We start from the raw sequence: 9,179 nt of genomic DNA, 5'->3' as shown, positions 1-9,179 counted from the left end.
TACCCAAATGATGATTCTGTTCTGCGCTGTTTTATTTGGAAGACACTGGACTGTTTCTATAGGACAGTTGATCTGTAAATGAAAGCATGCTATGTGACTCAGTAGAGATTAAGTGTTTACTAAATGCAAAGGGTTAGGTTAGTACTATATATGACAAGGAATGGAAATTCCTTTGTGGCCTTGTGTCATCAGGATTCTCTAGAGGAAGACCAATGGAATATATATTAAAAGGGAATTTATGACATCAGGTTACGTAATACTGTTTGGGTTATCCAACAATGGCTGTCTCACACTGGAGAGGATAAGAGCCCTGGTGGTTGCTCAGTCGGTGAGGCTGTGTAGCTAAGCATCCCAGTCTGGTGCAGCAAGTCAGGAGCATTCCTAGAGATGTGTTGGTGTTTGTACATACGTTAGAACCTGGAAGTATCTGCCCCCTGATAACAAGGAATGCAGCAGAGGCAGCATCAATAGGGAAGGTGAGCTTCCCAGGGGTAGCAAAGGAAAACAGGCAAAAGCAAAAGTGTCCTTCTACTTCCTTTTGTAAGGGCTGCCACAAAAAGGCACCACCCATTTCAAATAACCTGATAAAGAAATCCCTTGTAGATGTGTCCAGTGGCTTGCCTTTTAGTTGACTCCAGATTCAGCCAAGTAGAAAACCAAGATTAACCATTATGAGTGCCCTCTCAAACTATGGCTTTTATTACTTCCAGAAGAGATTTAATTTACTGTCCATCCACATGTTCTCCTTGCCATGCATTCTAGACCACAATTTGTTTTCCTCTTTTTCTCTCCCATCCATAAAAATTTCATTTCCAAAGTATAGTATCTTCTATCAGACAGCATCATATTTGGTATTTGACAATATTGATAGTTCACATATTCTCCATCTTGGCCTTTATGATACAATATGTCATTAACCCATCCTCCCCCATTTTGTTCCAACCAAATCTTTGTTCAAAGACTTTTGCAGGCAACAGTGTAGTGTCTTTGAAAAGTAATACTTGTATTTCAGTTGTAGTGGTAGTCAATTTTTTAAAAGAATTTAAAGGGTCAACTTAAATGAGACAAGGAAATGTATAAGAATTATGTTGGTGCTGGGCGGTGGTGGCGCATGCCTTTCATCCCAGCACTCGGGAAGCAGAGGCAGGTGGATCTCTGTGAGTTCGAGGCCGGGCTGGACCGATAGCCTCCAAAACAATACAGAGAAACCCTGTCTCGTAAACCCCCCCCAAAAAAAGAATTATGTTGGTAGGGCAAAAATTAAGAGAGAAGTTTGAACACTCCCCTTATAAAGCACGCTATGTTGTTTGGTTTTAAAATTTCTCCTTACTAGGCAGATATCTTCTAAAATGTGGCCCCAGTCCTAGAATTTTTGCCATGCCTGCTTCCCAGTCGACAAGGCAGGCACACTGAGCTTTGTTTGCCAAGATGGTATTGCAATGTCAGGCTGGCCATCCTTAATTCAAACATTCAAAATCTCAAATAGTTTGAGTATTGGCATGATGCTACAAGTAGAAAAGAACATTGCTGGAAAAATGCAGGCACACTGGAAATAGTGTATAACATTTCTAATTATATGTACCAGATGTATTTGAAACCAGTACAGCTCATGTATATACAAAGATTCAGTTTTCCCATAAAAATCCAAAATTTGAGACAATTATGTTCATGAGGATTTTGAATAAAGAGTATTCTGTAGAAATTTCCTTTTTTTTTTTCTTTTCTCTTCTTTGCATATTCTGGAGACTCAGGAACACTTTAATTTTAATGCTAACACCCTGCATGGATGGATATGCATTTCCAACCTTCTTCTAGATGTCTGCACTGGGTATTGAACTAGAAATCTCCATTCTCTAGCAACACTCTTCACTACATATCTGTAATTTTGGTCACTACATTATCCACTCAGTCATGCTAGAAACCTTGAAAGTATCCCAACCATGTCTTAGTGTTAGTCATTCACCAATCTACTGATTCTACAACTGAGATGTTTGTAATTCTTCTCTTCATTGTCATTGTCTTCATCAGATCATGGTTACTCACTGAACAATTACTGTGACAGCCTCCTAATTGTCCTCAACTGCCCTCTGCACACCATGTCATCTATTATACTCTGGCTCCCTATTGTGTACAGAAACGTGTATAATGGCGAATATTTGTAAATGTAACCTAAGAGTTGAAGTTCTGCGTCCCTCTTTTTATTTATTACTCATATTCAAAGACTCAGTGTGTGTTTATGCCATTGAAGATGATAGTGAGGAATTCTTCTGACATTTCTTGTCCTGACCTTAAAGTCTCATTCCTCTTTGGTTGCCATTTCTCTCCCAAATGAGTAGCATTGGCTTTCTTACATTTTTTCCTAAAACAAAAGTATAAGAGGTTTTGCTGCTGAGAATGGGGTGCTGATGTTGAGAACTCTAGTGACCGCCTAAAGTGGCTATGTGGATGCTTAGCTGCCTAGATGAGAAACAGAATATATCAAGCCCAACATACCATGTTGGTATCAGGACTGTTTTGACCTGAATTATGAAAAAGCAGACACTGGAAGAGTCAGTTCTCTGTCTTTCTGTTATCCACCTATCAGATCAGGACATACCTGTGTCTTGACAGCACCTCCTTCCCTTGCCCTGTACTGGAGGGATGCATTCCTAACCTAACTGGTGTTAGAGGTAGCGCTGGGATGAGTCTACATACATGAGATGAGACCTTACATCCTTAGTAAGGATCACCTAAGCCCATGTGTATCTACTGCCCTGTGGTTTCCTGGCCCTTTACGTAGCCATTCCCCGCAATTTTATCTGTTAAAATGATAACAAAAACTCAAGTTACTGGTTACTTTCCCATCTTTTGAGTGAGGGGTGTGCTGGGAACTAGATGGTGAGGCTCTCAGTTCTTTTCTGCTAACCTTCTGTAACTGATCAGCATTTTCTTCTGCTAATCTTTTTTCTTGTCAAAGGCCCTCATTATAGAATCTAAGGGGCCAGGGAAAACCACTAGAGCGTGCATGGTATTGAAATCTGAGAAAACAAGCCATCTTCTTCTTTCCTCAGATGCCCTCACAGCCTTCTGCTTTTCTTCCTGCCTCTCTAGCCATTTCTTTTTCATACTTCTTTCCTGGGTTTTCTCTCCACTCATCCTGCCAATGTTGCTCTTCACTGAAGTAGTAATTGTTTTGTTGTTTTAATATCATTAAAAATTTAGTGATATTCTCATTTAAATACAGGTTCTATTGATTTGTAGGTTTTTATTCTGTATTTATCAAGGTTGATAAAGAGAAACTAGCACAGGTATTTAACAAGAAAGAGATGCAATGAAAGGAACTGAGTGCTTTCAAAACCATGTAGAGGTTGGAGGAGCAGGTTGGGCCTGCTTGGATGACTGTCAGACCCCGGGGAGGAGTCTAGGCCGGTGAGTAAGTTCAAGACAGCAATGCTGGCTTAGGAAACTTCTCTAGAAGGCTTGATCCAGCTACCAGGAAGCTAAGACCGGAAATCTGCTTCTAGCACTTTTGAGGTTGTTCTTTCTCCTCCAAAGATAAGAAGATGGATGGGGGGGGGGGATACCCAGACTCTATGACCCTGGTAGTCATCAGCAGCAGGTAGATGACTGGTTCATTATGTGGATAGCCTCCTGATATCTGTCCAGTGCATTTAGTCAGCCTGGGAAGTGAAGCGAGGCCCTCCACCTTCTGCTGTGTGCCGGCCACTCCTCTATTCCCAGCGGCACAAGTTCTTTCTTAGAGTGATGATCCCCCTACCTTTCTTCTCTCCTAGGGATCCGCTAGCAGCTTAGAACACACTGTGTCCTCTTTTCGTGTCTATGCATTTTCTTTCATGACCGTGCATTTCTGATTATTTTTCTTTCCACTTCCTACTTGTCACCTGGCTCAGCTAAATGAGTGCTGGTGGGAAAATAAAAAATGATGAAAATATCCTCTGGCACTTTAGTCAATTTTTTTCTTAGAAAGCAGAAATAATTCTATTGGGATGCTTTCATCATTGCCCTAGGTCTGCTGTCTATGTAACCCTTCATGGAATTTAGAGAGAACCATTTTAAGAGGTCCCCTAGGTTTGGCTAAAGAAGCGTTTCATTGTGTAAAACTCCTGAGGGTAGGAACCCTCACTTTTGCTTGACCTCCCACAGTGCAAACTTACCTGAGAACAGAGACCTGTGGAGATCATTCCCACCCCAGCCTGCTTCCTACCCCGAAACCTAAGAGGAGAGGCAAGATTTGGAAATCCTAAGTCATGGAAACTTCTTTGAAAAGAAAGGCCAACAGACCCTCAAAAGTTAGTAGAATCTAGGGCGTTTTTCCTATTCAAAATAAACATCTGCAATAATATGGGGAGAGAGATGGGAGATGATACAGAGTTCTTAGGGGTTGTGAGGACCAAGAAAACCAGGGCGTCTAGACCTGGACATCATGTGGAGAGTAACCCTGCCACCTTCCATTGTCCTTACATGATTTCCCAACTTCTGCCCAAGTGCTGATGCTCACCCTGTGTACAGTAACAACATATCTCAGTAGTGTAGAGTAACAGGGCAGAAAACGGGTGGGGTGTTTTGTCTAGTTACCTAAATAATTTTCTGCAGGTTGTTATGATTAGTAATTGGTAATCTACCCTCAAATTAAGTTATTTGTTATTCATGTATTTCCTTCAAGGGTCTATCTAGGAAACTGATGGAATAGAATGTCTTATATTCTAATATTCTATTTTTAGGATTTATTTGTATGTGTATGGGTGTTTTGCCTGCATGCACATCTTTGCACCACGAATGTGCTTGGGACCTGTGAAGGCCAGAAGAGGACGTGGGATCCTCTGAAACTTGAGTTACAGATGGCTGTGAGCCACCATGTGGATGCTGGGAATTGAACTTGGGTCCTCTTGAAGAGCATCTCTCCAGCTCTGTGTCTCATATTCTTACACACATGCATGGTCTCTGCTTCCCAGTGACCTACTGGTTTTTGCAGTTGGCACATACATTGCCTCTAGGTTGTGTGTGTTCTCCACTTCGCCTGGCAGATTGAAACTCAGTGCGTTTGAAATGTTATACCTCAGGGAAAACAGAGAAGTGAAACATAGTTGACGCTGTCATTAACTCTTTAAGGATTTTGCTTCTATGTGTATTTATGTATGGCAGTGAGTTCAGGTCCCCTGGAGGCTACAAGAGGGTACCAAATTCCCTGGATCTGGAGTTACAGGCATTTGTCAGCCACCCAGTGCTGTTGAGAACCAAAACTTGGGTCTTCTACAAGAGAAGTAAATGCTCTTAATTGTTGACCCATTTCTCTATCTCAGTAGTGTCTTGTAACTCTTAAGGAAAGGGACTTGGGATTTTGGTTTCTGCGTTGGGTAAATGACAGAGTTTCTCCCCTATTTACCCTCTTCCTGGGAAATGACGATTTGAAGGATGGTATACTTAGAACACGGTAGTTACAAGCAGGAATTTATTCACACTGCTCCTAGGACAGACCAAGATTGTTTTTGTTTGTTTGTTTGTTTTATATTTTTTATTTAACTTTTTACACATGTCACTCACAGAGATCTGCCTTTGCCATCCCTGTAATGGGATTGAAGGTTTGCACCACCACATCTGGGTTAGCTGAAGTTTTTAATTCCATTTAAATCTTTTACAATTTTCCCATTTGAAATACTTTCAGATTTATTTGGAATATTAGAAAGTTGCAAAATTAGTGTGATGAATTCCCACCTGCTCTTGAGTTTGAAAACCTGGGTTCTGCAGATTCAAGCAGCGTATATCATTACAGCACCATTTCAAAACTAGAATTATCATCATCATGGCACCTTTAGCTAATCCTCTTTCCTCATTAAAAAATTGACAGTTGTCATTCTGCAGCCCTTTCACAACTCATCCACAATTCCTAAGCTGCATGCAGTCATCTTGGACCCTGTCTCCTTTACCCTGGGATGGTTCAGTTTGTCATTCATGAACACTCCTTAGTGAGAATCCAGCAGTTATTTTCTAGAATGCTAGTTACCCCGGCATCCTGTCAGGGGGACACAGCTGAGCACTTAGTGGAGTTGGCATTGTCCAGGAGTTACCACTATACAGCTGTGTCCCATGAGGCAACTAAGCATCTTGTGAGTGATACTCTGCAATGATGGAAACATTCTGCATTTACTAACTTCAGCATCATCAGAAAATATACTGTGGGATTTACCCAATGCTCATTTTCTGTTGTTATCATTTTTAACACTTACTAATTTGTTCATTTATTTTATGATTAAATAGCATGTTGGCTTGACCTAAAGATGGTCACTTGGGAGCAGTCTGTGAATGAGAATTGCCATGGCGACATTTGTACTGAATTCTCACTTCACCCAACCTGTACTGTCACCATTGATGACAGGAATGGTTTTTGCCTCCTTTTGAGGGCGGGGTGCTGGAAAGAGCTTGTGTAGTTTTTTGTGGTGAGAAACTTGAATCATTTTGTATTTATTGAGACAATAAGTTTCATAATGTATGGATACAATAGATGTTTACCCACAGCTAAACATCCTTCCAAGAAAAAGACACGGCACTCAGTGAAGGACAGGAACCCCAGGTCTGATGTGGACGTGAAAGCCAGAAACATTTTGCCTTAGCATAGACTTCTGGTAGTTCGAATGACTGTCGGTTGGAAGAACTGTGTACAAATGTTTTAGTGGGTTAGGTCCAAGCAAACTTGTGCTGGTGCTCTGTGCTTCTGCAACTGGGTACCCATCAGAGAGTACATTCTTTTAACTTCGAAAGGTTGCCTGCTTGGATGAGTAACCTCCAGGGCAGCATTCCGGTGCTATTTCTACCCCCACAACAGCAGGATGCTAGGTCAGCCCCCATTCCACAATACACAGAGGAAGCTGCAGGCACAGTTCTGATGTACTCCTCTGTGAGACTGACTACCCTTGAGTGCGGAGCGGCCCAGTCCAGCTACCAGAAAGGCAAATAATGACCATGCCTGACATGGAAGGTTCCTGAAAAGTCTAGCAGTTTTCCAGAAATGGGAACATTGGTTAAACACACACACACACACACACACACACACACACTCACACACACACACACACACACACACACACACACACCACAGCAGGCCTTTTACACACAGTTGAGCAAGGGTAGGGAAGTGCTATTGAGATTTGGACATTAATACCATGTAAAACTTTTAAAAGCTGGGGGTCCTGCAAGCCAGAGTGGCTCCAGAATATTAAGTTTTCACATAACCCAAATGATGCCCATCACAACCAGGAGACTACCTATCAGACACTGCCAACTGACCTCTAACCTGGGTCCTTCTATCTAAACAGTTAAATATACTTTCTTTGTCATGTTTCTGCCTTCAGCTTGTGAAGCTCACTGTCAGCACCCAGGCAGCAGGGTGACTCTCTCCTGGTTCTGGTGCTGCCCAATCTGTGAATTGTTCTATGTTCAAATGAATTCTTCAATTTTAATGCCTCTATGTGAAACTCGGTATTCCCACACACAATTGTACACACATGTACTCACACATTGTACAAATATAAAAATAAAATTTAAAATGTTCTTAGTGCAAATGAATATTAATGTCTTTTTCTTCTTCATGATTCTGTGTTAATAAATTATATACAAGAATTAGATTATGAACTTTAACATATTTATAAGTGATCCCCAAACAACTGTAGCTTCTACGAAAATGAATGACCATGGCCATGTACCAGGGGGAAAAATCTACAAGGGGCAGCTTGTGCAGTCATGGCTCTCAAAGCAAAATATCTGGAGATCAGATTTCAAAGAAATTTCGCATTGGTCGTTGGAGGGCAGTCCCTGAAGACCTTTCTTGATCTCTCCATCTGTTTCTAACACAGTGACTGGCATGTAGGGAACAATGCCTGCCTTGCCTTTAGCTTCAGGTTAGGCTAACAGAAAGCCTGGGGGAAAGACTGAAGTCTGTGGATGTTCCCTGTGAGGAGGCAGTGGTCTGTTGTGTCCTTGCTTGAGGATCACAGCTCTTGCTATGTGACTTCTCAGTCAGCTTTCTTTCCGGGGGTTTGGAATTGGCTTCCTTCCTATTGGGCATAGACACAGGGTAGGTTCCTGCTGCTTCGACCTGAGGAGGAGACACAGGCAGACCTCTCTAGGAGGCAGTGCACTTCTTGTTATGTAAGGGAATTCACGACCAGACTCTGACACGGCCCTGTCTATCAGCACCAACGGCTCTCGGTCACAACCAGAATCAGGGAAAGCAATACCTTTAGTAGAATTGTTGTTGAGGGTGCTGAGCTCACCTTGCTGGCAGAATTTACATTAGTGCAATTTATATGGAATACAACTTTATCATACCGATGAAAACTGATTGCATAAGCCCATTTGGTCCAGTCTATGAGTCTCAGCAACTTGTCCTACAGATAAATTTTTTACCTTTCTGAGCTTGCATGTACATATTACTAAAAAAAATAGAAGGATGAAAAAAATCTACCAGCAGAGGACTAGTTAAATAAACCATGGCTGGGGCAAAAAATGGAATATTATACAGCTTTTTGAAGGAAGAAGGAAACAGTTTATATAGCTACTTAAAATTATTCATTCTGTGAGAGCCCCAGCTGAAGTACCTTTTAGCACAGATAGAATCACAGGGAAGGAAAAAGTCTGAAGAGGAAAGAGAAATTAGCACTCATTTGCAGTAAGAGCATATTTCTTTTCAAATTTTATTTTATTTCTATATTTGTGTATGTGCAATATGCATTTGCAATGTGTGCTGCTTTGTGTGTGAGCGCAGGAGCGTGTGAATGCAGGCGAGTTTGTGGAGGCCAGAGGACAGTCATCTTGGGTGACAGTCCATGCTTTGCCTGTGTTTGAGACAGTCTTGCTGCTCTCCCACTGCACGTGCTAAGCAAGCTGGCCCAGAAGCATCTGGAGTTTGCTGCCTCTGCTTCTCATCTTCCTGCAGGAATGCTGGGATTGTGGAACCTCATGTGGGTTCCCAGGATTTGGATTCAAGTCCTTATTTGCACCATAAGGCCATCTACCCATCAAACTATTTCTCGTTTATTAAAGTGGGCTGTCAGTCAGTTGTGCTGACTTACATTTTAATCCCAGGATTTAGGTGGTAGAGGAAGGGAGATATCTGATTTTTCAGGTCTACATAGTAAGTTGCAGCCAAAGCTAATTAGTGAGACCCTATTAATCATCATCATAAA

The sequence above is a fragment of the Mesocricetus auratus genome, unplaced genomic scaffold (assembly GCF_017639785.1).
Source record: "Mesocricetus auratus isolate SY011 unplaced genomic scaffold, BCM_Maur_2.0 Super-Scaffold_100011, whole genome shotgun sequence".
Lineage (NCBI taxonomy): Eukaryota > Metazoa > Chordata > Mammalia > Rodentia > Cricetidae > Mesocricetus > Mesocricetus auratus.
The sequence above is the reverse complement of the archived record's forward strand: the minus strand, read 5'-3'. Positions refer to the sequence as shown.